Source organism: Hordeum vulgare, chromosome 7H, assembly GCF_904849725.1.
Source record: "Hordeum vulgare subsp. vulgare chromosome 7H, MorexV3_pseudomolecules_assembly, whole genome shotgun sequence".
Taxonomy (NCBI): domain Eukaryota; kingdom Viridiplantae; phylum Streptophyta; class Magnoliopsida; order Poales; family Poaceae; genus Hordeum; species Hordeum vulgare.
In genome coordinates this window covers 331,808,198-331,818,730 of record NC_058524.1, presented here as the reverse complement: position 1 = coordinate 331,818,730, position 10,533 = coordinate 331,808,198, and the positions used below count along the sequence as shown (strand labels likewise).

Here is a 10,533-nt window from a genome sequence, read left to right as displayed (position 1 = left end):
ACTCTCTCCCTGCACCGCCGCCGGAGCTCGTCCTCCCTCCTCCCTCCTCCCCGCGACCCGCCGCCGGAGCTCGCCCCTCCTCCTCCCTGCGACCCCCTCCTCCACCATAGTGCCCCTGCTCCACCACCGCCCCCTCCTCTCCATTCCCCTGCTCCACCACCGCCCTCGACTCTCTCCCTGCACCACTGCCGGAGCTCGTCCTCCCTCCTCCCTCCTCCCCGCGACCCGCCGCCGGAGCTCCTTGTAAGTCCTCCGACCCTCCTTTCCTCTCTTTGCCACTATGAAAAAAAGTGTAGTGGTCAATAGACAATTTTTCCATTGATGGATTAAGCCCAAGGAACTTTTAGTAAAATTATAGTTTAACCATACTCAATCACCCTTAGGGAACGTATACCAATATACCCTGGGTTTTAATACCGTGGTTTTTATACCAAAGTATTATGAATTATGAGTAATACACAAGTGAGCTATAATAAGGAGGTCAGTCCCTTTTGATCAAGCTGCTGCCTAGCCCTGCCTTTAGAAAAGAGAAAACAAAGGGCTCCCTGCATTTGACGAATTTACTCACTCACTTTCCCTAGCCTTTTTTTATGTGCTGTCATTTGATTTGTGGGATTAGTCTATGCAGACATGAATCCAACATTTCCAGGTTCTATTCCATTTTCCTTTTGAGAAGAAAAGAAGTTCTTGCCTAGTAAGATCCATCTCCGTTGCTAGTTTTAGTTGTTTCCAGTTGATGGTTTGTGTTTCTTTATGTTCACCAGAGCAACCAGAGCACAACATCATGCCGTGCCTCCCCTCGTTTCTCCCCTTCCTCCCAGTTCTCTCTCTCTCTCTCTCTCTCTCTCTCTCTCTCGCTCTCGCTCATTTTCTTTTAGGAGCACGCCCGAGTAACCATGGCGCTGCCTCGAGAACCCCGACGCCTTGCAAGTCGCCACTGTTGCTCGCTTGGATCCGTCCCCACCGTCATTCCGTGCGTACAACCCGTCCGCCGCCGCGCTGCGCACACCACACTCAATCGGATCGAGTGGGAGAGCCGCCTGTGGGCAGGGGGAGTAGGCAGATGACAAAGAGTGGAGGGGGGGAGTAGGCAGACGGCAAAGATGGAGGGGGAGGCAGACGGCAAAGATGGAGGGGGGGAGGGGAGGGGGAGGCAGACGACAAAGATGGAGGGGGAGGCAGACGGCAAAGCCTCCGTTAACCCCTAACGGAGGCAACGCCTGTCGGTTGCCGTCTCGAGCACTTTGCCGACTGCTCCTAAGGAAAGTTGACGGCAAAGAGCATTGTCGTCCGCTTGGGGGGGGCAGACGGCAAAGAAGGTCCTATGCCGTCGTAGGCTGACGCAGAAATTTTGTCGGCCGTGAGAATCTTTGCCGTCTGCTGTTTTGTCTTTGCCATCCGGGATTTTGTCTTTGTCGTCTGTGATGCCAGACGGCAAAGAAGCTGATTCGTGTAGTGTTGAGCTAAGGACACGCAGTCCTCGCCCAACACTCGTGGTAAGTCTTCAGGGCAGACTTCCAAACCCTCACAAACTCGGTCACCCGGCGATCCACAATTGATTGCTGGATTGCTCTAGACCATGACGCCTAACCGTCTGGAGGATGCACGGTCCTCAAAGGTAAAAGGCTTCAATTCCAGACAAGAACAATTTCTTCAGTGATGCTCAATCACTTGGTTTTAGGTTTGTGGTTTGGTGTTTGGGGTATTTCCTCACTGATGATCTACTCTAGAAGACTCTGATGAATTTGGGTTGCTCTAAATGACAAGTGTCAGTTTCTCACGGAGCAGCCAACTAGCTAATGGTTGTGGGGGCGGCTATTTATAGCCTGGGAGCATCCCGACATGATTTGACATAAATGCCCTTAAATATTATGACCGTTGGTGTGGATAAGATCGGTGAGGTGGCCCGAATTACGGCAACGGTCGGGACTCTCAACTGTGAGAGTCCTCATGTCTCTCATATTCCTCACTTGAGGCTTTTGCAGGATTAGGCTTGGGTTGAGCATCATGAGGAAATTCATTCCGTAGTGTTACCTCGACCCCCCTTAACAATACAGTGTTCCTATGACTCAAGAATGAAGAAAATGAAACAGAAAGAATAAATCTTCACGCTTCAAAGTCTTCGGATTGATTTTCTTCAGGACACACAAAATTCCTCATCTTCAATATCTTCATGAGGAATATCAATTTCATCGCAATTTCTTCGCGATCAAAGTCTTCAGCATAAGACCAATTTCTTCAGCCGAAGATATACATTTTTAGGGGTCAATATTCATCGTATAATTCAAACTCCTCAGCGACTTATAGAGCATGTGTACACTCATAAACACATTAGTTACTTAACCTATAAGTATTCAAACCACCAAAATCACTAAGGGCACTAGATGCACTTAAAGAAATATTATTTAGTTGATGCTGGTTACAGCAATGGTCATGGATTTCTTGCTCCATGCAGATCGACTCGGTATCACTTGAAAGAGTGGGTGCCAAGTCAGCAACAACCCCAAACTCTAAAAGAGTTGTATAATCTGCGTCATTCACGTGCTAGAAATGTAGTCGAGAGAACTTTTGGGTTGTGGAAAAAAGTGGGATTTCCTACGTTCTCAGTCTTTCTTTGACATAAAGGACCAGGTACGCTGAGTCCATATGTTGCTGAATATGATGTAAAATGGAAGGAAAATAATTACTTGGAACGAATATTATTGCAGGTTCGAATTATTAATGCTTTTGTGTGTTACACAACTTTGCAAGGGATAGGCATCATGTCATGGATGATTTGCTGCTGCAAGAAGTGGATAGGGAACTAGCCAGTTCTCAAGATGAGCCTTTAGATGATGCTAACTTAATTAGAAGTTTTCAAGTGAGCACTACATGGACCAACTTTAGGGACCAACTAACTAATGACATGTTTGCGGAGTACATCGTGATGCATGTTGAACTAGAGTTGGAGTGGGATGTGTGGCTGAACTAGATGATGGGTGTTCCCTTTTGTGCTAGCTACTTGATCATGTTGACGCTTGTGTGATAGCATAGCTTGCTAATGGTGCCTTTTGTGTATTTTGTACATGCATCATATATATATATATATATATATATATATATATATATATATATATATATATATATATATGGCTGAACGTGCATCTTATGTTGTCCTTGTGTTTGTATATTATGTGCATGTATGCTTACTTATAGGGCTATGGCCGAAGGAGGTGACAATGGTCTGAAGAAATTTGGTAGGACTTACCTCGCATGGACCGACAAAATGGACAATGCACTATTGGAGGCCCCGGTTAAGCATCACAACAATGGTGATCATGCCCAAAATGGAAGGAAGTCCCATGTCTATGTTGTTGTCATAACCAATGTACATGAGAAGTGTAACGTGACCATCACAAAGGAAAACATCATTTCAAGGCGCAAAACTTTTGAAAAGCACTATGAGGCCATTAGCAAGACTAGCTAAATGTCCGTGCGTTGCCATGGAACAAAATAACAATGTTGCATTAGTTGTATTTGTTCCATCAGCTTCATCTCTTCTTTCGTTGGTTCAAAATTTTCTCGACACACATCTTATTTATCTTACCCAGGTAAGACAACCTCTCTTCTAGCTTTAGTGTCATTACACTATTTTATTCCATATAGTTTCACTATGAAATGATAAGCTAGCTCTTATTTGTCATTCGATATTTTTACAGATTGGTAAGGTTCATATGTAGGTGTATGTTTTTCAAGTATTTGGATTTTGGACTCCCTGTGATTTTCTTGAGATGAACATATTGCCATTATGTGATCAAAGTGAGCGTTGCATAAAGCCATAAACATACTGGTTTTCAAAGATGAAAACAAAAAATGCATGAATTCTTACCGATATCGGATAAGGATATATAGAAACTAAAGAGAGTTCCATTAGTACATGCTTGCCCACCAAATGGATTTTTAACCAGAGACATGTGAGAAATAATCTAAGTGCACACCGAATGCCATATCATTTATTTACAAAGTCATAGTGTGAAATTTTTGGACCAAGTATTGAACCAGTTACTGTTTCAAGTCAACCTGATCTTCGAAAGCACCTCAGGATCAACATATAATTTACTGCAGGAAGACTAAAAAATAAGGGAAGAACCTTCAGCCACCCATTAACCCACACACAACATCCAACACAGAAGTTGCAACATGCCAGTCTCGGCTTGTCATCCAATCAGTAAAAAAAACTTCAACAATCTGTAATCTTTACCTGTATAGTCGCATGCATTTGTTAGAAACCAACCTGTGCACACCAACCTACCAAGGGCAAGCATGGTGGAGCACAAGCTAGAGGTAGCCGGTCCGTGGTTGGTCCCAACCAACGAACGCACTCTGTAATTATACAAGAGTTATAACCATATATGCATATGGCAATGGAAGGAGAAGATATTGTGGAATGTAAACTATGTAAATTGTGAATTGACAGCAGAAAAACAATGAGAAGAACATAGAAGGCATGTGTCTCCTACAACTGAAGCATGTACATCTAGCAAATCAAAGCAAGTCTGTATAATTAGTTTGAGGTTAAGCTCGCGCATTACCATACATCTTTTAGAAGGAAGAAATCATACATCACCCAAAAACTGCAGGAAGAATGAACAATAAGGGAAAGAACCTTGAACCACCCTCACTGTTGAACAGCTCATATGCGCACCGAGCATGCTATTCCCAGGTCTCCAGGGCTTCCATCTGATATGCGCCGATGGCAGAGGCCGCAAACTCTTCGAAATCCAACTTTCTATACTGAAGGGTGCATACCTGGTACACCATCTTGGCACGTAAGTGGGCGTCCGAGTCTAAAAAATCATACAACTCAAGATTTGGAGAAGGCTTATCGTGTTAACAAAGTCGATAACCCTGGAATCATTCATTGCGTCCGTGGAATTCTTCACCAAAGCCTGCAAGTTCCATTTTCCATTTTCAGCAACTGCATGCTGTAAATTAGACTGAGTAAGGAATGTAATATTACTAACCGATTTCAAAATTTGCAAGGAGATATAACCACTCTTATTTGGACCCAGCAATTCAAACTACCCTTTCAGATAGAACAGTTGATTCGTTGTCTATGTCTTAGCTAGGGCCTGCGAAATAAATGAACATCCGTAAGACATGGCCTCAGAACATAATGGTATGAAACTAACTGTACAGACTAATATATTTATATAACAACGACCTTTGGTCTCTCAAGTACTCAATGCAAACAAAATGTGGGAAATAAAATAAATTATGGATTGCATATTGAAGAACAAATTTGCAACAAATAATATGCATAGAATCCTATACGCTTTGTTTTCTTAAGTCTGTTTCAAGTGCATAGTGTATACCCTCAAAGCAGACTTCCGCAATGAAGATGAACTGATATAAGCTCTCATAAGCTTGTAGATTATCATATCTAAAGGAATCTTCACTTGTTGTGTATCTCGGATCCATGGGTGACCTGCAGGTACCATTGCACAAGTAAACAATTAAGGATCATTCTCCAGAAGGATAGTCTTCCTAAGGAGGACATTACTGTACAGTAGTGCCAAACAAAATATAGTTCTTACTGAGAGCTTGTGAGGCAGTCATCCTCTTGTGGTAATCCTTATTAAGCAACCTTTTTACGAAGTCTTTGGCTTCAGCAGAGAGAATAGGCCATGGGGCCTCATCAAACCTTGGTTCTGCCTTAAGGACAACTCGAAATATTCCAGATTCTGTGCGTACCCGGAAAGGTCGGCTCCCACAAAGCAAAATGTAGGCAATTACTCCAATGCTCCACATATCTCCCTCAGTGCCATAAGATCGATGAAGCACCTCAGGAGCAACATAATACACACTTCCAACAATGTCATTGAGTCTTTCATCTGAAGATGTAACAATTGTGGTGTGTCACAATACAGCCACATTTTAATGCAGTAAAAACAAAATGTTAAACAAAAATCTGAATGGAAATATGTTAGACTAACCTGGCTTTACAAAGTCAGACAAACCAAAGTCTATGACCTTCAAGGGTGAGCTTTCCTCCTTCGATGAGAATAGAAAATTCTGGGAAAAGGAAACACAAATGTATTTAGTCATTACAAAAGCTTTGTATTGCATCTGCTGAAAGAACAGAAGTATACTGGATAAAATAAAAAGTAACAACAATCAGATAACTACCCTAACATCAAAAGGAAAATTAGTAGATAATTTGCGTAGGAAGTAACTCGTAATGCTGGAACAACCAGACAGTATTCTGATGAGATACAGTTTCACACCGGGACTTAGTTATATCAGATATTATATACCTTGTGAACACCATGGTTGACTTGAAGATCAGGTTGTTAGAAATTATACGGGACCAAGTATTGAAATGGTATGCTTCTCCTCATGTGATTCTCCTGTTTCAAGCCTGATCCCTGTGTCCCACAATAAAATTATATCAGACCAGATCAACACAATTTCAAACCAGAGAACATAGATCACACACCCCGCAATAAAAGAGAGAGAACATAGATCACACCACGAGGGAGGGAAGAAAGGTCGCTCACAGGTCGATGACATGGTGAGAGGAGGAAGCATAAGTAAAGGTGATCCAGGTTCTAGGCAGGATAGCAATCGTTGCCCAAGGCGATCGGTGCATCAAAGTCTTTGGTCTTCCTCCTCCAACCTATCTACTGGTGTGCCATCATTGAGATCGGCGCCACCTCCTCCTCCTGGATGGCCTGCCCTCTAAGATCAGATATGTTCCTCTTCCTCACCTTGCACGGCCGCGAGGCACGAATGGTCGGGCTCGCCAACATGGCCGCCTTCGTCGTGGCGTCCTACCTCAGTCCCCCTCGTCCACACCCGCACCCACGCCCAGACCCCTCTCAGCTTTCGACTTCCACATCCCATGCCGCCTGCCCATGAACACCACCCTCCTGCACCGCCTCATCCCAAAGGGTGAGGGACAAGGTGTGGCGGTGGAGGGGGAAACGGTCTGAAGGGAGTTGGGCAGCGGCGACCGACGAGGCGATAAACGGATCGCCGACTGATTTGGGCGGTGTGTGGATGGGAGACGTGGGTGGGGGTCTGCGGGACGAGACGTGTGTGGGCTTGGTGCGTGCGTGGGCTTTGTTTTCCTCCCGATATTTTTGGATCGCAGGAGGAGGAGGTTACGAGGGAGGTGCGTTTTCGGGTGGTGCGTGGGTTGTTCGAGGTGGGGAGGTAGAGGGTTTTCTCTGTGAACCGATTTTTTTCTATATTAAATCGATTGGTTTTTGAAGGGATGGAAAAATCGGTGGAACTGCTAGCGGTGACAGTGCTAGCAAGGGGGATCTGTCGTGGTCGAACCAGCACGACAGACAGCAGATCCCCCTTTAATAGTAGAGATTGGTTTTTGAAGGGATGGAAAAAATCGATGGAACTGCTAGCGGTGACAGTGCTAGCGAGGGGGATCTGTCGTGGTCGAACCATCACGACAGACAGCAGATCCCCCTTTAATAGTAGAGATTGGTTTTTGAAGGGATGGAAAAAATCGATGGAACTGCTAGCGGTGACAGTGCTAGCGAGGGGGATCTGTCGTGGTCGAACCATCACGACAGACAGCAGATCCCCCTTTAATAGTAGAGATGCTTTCTTAGAGTGGTTTGGATGGGATTGGGTTAATAGTAAGCTTTCAATTGATAGTGAAAATGTGTGGACTAGATATGTGGCGGTAAGGAACTTATAAATTGCACATTTTGATTGTATTGCAAGATATGTATATAGCCGTTTGACAATTTCTTTGTTTGTGTGTGCGTGCAGGCTAACAATAAAATAACATTTTACAAGAACAAGGTCATTAAGAATTGGGATGCTATCACCACCATATACTCAAAGGATCATGCAAATGACAAAGGTGCCATCACAGGTGCTAAAACTGTTGTAGAACCAACCGCGAGACCAACTGAAGAGAGTCCTGAAGTGCCAAAAAAACAACGAACTGGTGATGGTATCCTGTACTTACTTGGGGATATGAAAGACTCATTTCATGATGCTATGAAGTCGCTTGAGCCTTTACCTACGCCTCAGGTTACACCTCCGGCTGAAATCCTTGCTACACTTGAAATGATCCCTGACTTTGCTCGTGCTGACATATTGCGATCTTATGGTAAGTTGATCCTTAGAGAACGCTTGTACCAAGCGCTTCTTGAGCTTCCCATGGACTTCAGGAAGGAATGGCTGTTGATGTTGAATTAGAATAATGTCTTCCGATGGATAATATGTATGCATGTTTGTATTGTTGATGCACAAGACTTGTTTATGTGTTATGGGTTGTGTGAGACTTGTCATAATATGTAGTGTTGTCGCTATTGTGATCATAATATGTTGTTGTCAAGTTCACCATGATATGCTACTGTTGCATATTGAAATGATCCCATTTTACATGTTTTTCCAACATTTGATATTGTTGTTAAATCCATCATAATGTGATGTTGTTACATACAATTTTGAGTCTAGTTTTCCAATGTTTTTTGAACAATTCATGCTGATGTTAAATTCATTATAATAAGATGATGTTATGTATAAGTTGTCAAGTTCATTATAATTAATTATTATTAAATAATAATATATTATGTCTCACATATATGATATGATGATCAAATTTTATTTTTAACGTGTACACAAAATTGTATTGTTCATACATCCCACAATGCCCAATTCAACACTTTGTGCATCCAAACAAGACTTAACATTGCTCTTTTCCTTGAATTCCAAGTACTTAATACATAAACATCCAAACAACAAGTATGGCATTATAGCCAAATACCAATATTTTAGAATATTAGGCATTGGAGCCAATGCAATACCCAAGTCTTGAATATTACATCCAAGGAAATTGTTTAAAAACAGTCAGATGATTTGTTGGTATTATCAGCCGCGTCCGTCACCGTTCGATTTAAAACACTCGCGCGAGCCTCTTTGGCTGCCCACATGAAGTTAGCCCACTGCTATCTACTAGTTGCATAGCCGTGGTAGTGACTAGACGCACACCAAAAGCTAAGTGCTCCCTGTGTTTGTTTAAGAGTTTCATTCTACGAGTTTTTCACGTATTTACCCATGTCCGTGCTGCTACAAACATTCTCAAGAAAAAAGTAGCAAACAAAGATTTCAGAACACCATATTGTTGACGTTGCTATGAGTGTTTGTTGGATTATATACTAGCAAGCTCATGGTGTCATGGTTGCTTGGATACAACAATTCTTAGGACAGTATCCTTGACGCCTCCGTCGCCGTCGAGTTCGTCCAAGCATAGATACCATTGCATCATCATCGGAGCAGGTGGGTTGTCGACATATCATCGTCCAAGCAAACTAAGAGTCATGCCATTGTTGCAATACTGTCATAGTAGGGATGCATCTTGTCGCAACATCGTCGAAACAGTCGGGCCTTCGCCAAAGCATCGTCACGATTGTTCAAGCACGCTCTTGCAACATCGTCGAAGCAGTAGACGGGCCGCCCGATCTGTCAGCTGTAGACGGGCCGCGCCGTTAGATCTCCATGCAACATTTTTTCCTCGATGCAACAAATTCCGGCGCTGTGCAACAATTTTCGTCAACGTTTGAAAAAAAATTGTAGCAAAAAAATATCTACGTGATCATAGCAAAAAAACGAAGAAGATGATGCGTGCTAGCAAAAGTCAAACGCCGGTTGTAGCAAATATCTACGTGAACGTGTCTGCAACTTTTTTAGTGAACAGTTGCAGCAAAAAATGATGCTGGTTGTAACAAAAATTAACACGGTTGTAGCAACAAGTCAAACGTCGGTTGTAGCAAAAATCCAACGAACTCAAGTTGCAACCAAGCGTGGATGCAACTTTTTTACTGGACAAATGTAGCAAATAAAAACGCTTGTAACAAATGTGAACGCTGGTTGCAACAAATTTAAATGAAAAAGAGTTGCATGTGAAATCAGCGGGGAGCGTGCGGTCCGCCGAACGGTTCGGCGGACGCACCGGCCAGAAACGTTTACCTAGTTCTAATTAGGGAAACGCTTCCACCCGGCACGCCGTTCGGCAGGTCGCGCGGGGCGCGCGCCTTGCTGGCAGATGCTTGCAGCATTTTTTCGTCAATTTGCTGCAACCGTGTATTTTTTTAATACAAACCTTTTCAATGCAACTTTTTTTCTCGTGTAAATTTGTTACATTTGTCCAGTAAAAAGCTGCATATACGTTTGGTTGCAATTCCAATTCGTCGATTTTTTCGTTACAATCGATGTCTTTTATTTTTGCTACAACCGTGATAATTTTTGCTACAACCGACATCATTTTTTGCTGCAACCGTTCACTAAAAAAGTTACATACACGTCCACGTGGATATTTGTTACAACCGGCGTTTGACTATTGCTATCACGCACCATCAGATTCGTTTTTTTTCTACGATCATGTAGATATTTTTTTGCTATAAATTTTGTTTTTTGTTGAAACATTAAAAATTTGCTGACAAATTTTACTGCATCAAAAGAAAAAATGTTGCGCGCGGTTTGATGGATTGGGTGGCGGCCGGCGCCGGCGCCGGCGCA

The 10,533-nt window shown here is 43.2% G+C and overlaps 1 pseudogene; it reads right to left on the bottom strand.

Annotated features, from left to right (window-relative positions):
• Positions 1-4,692: 4,692 nt before the first annotated feature.
• Positions 4,693-6,885, bottom strand: LOC123408838 (annotated as a pseudogene).
• Between the last annotated feature and the right edge of the window lie 3,648 nt (positions 6,886-10,533).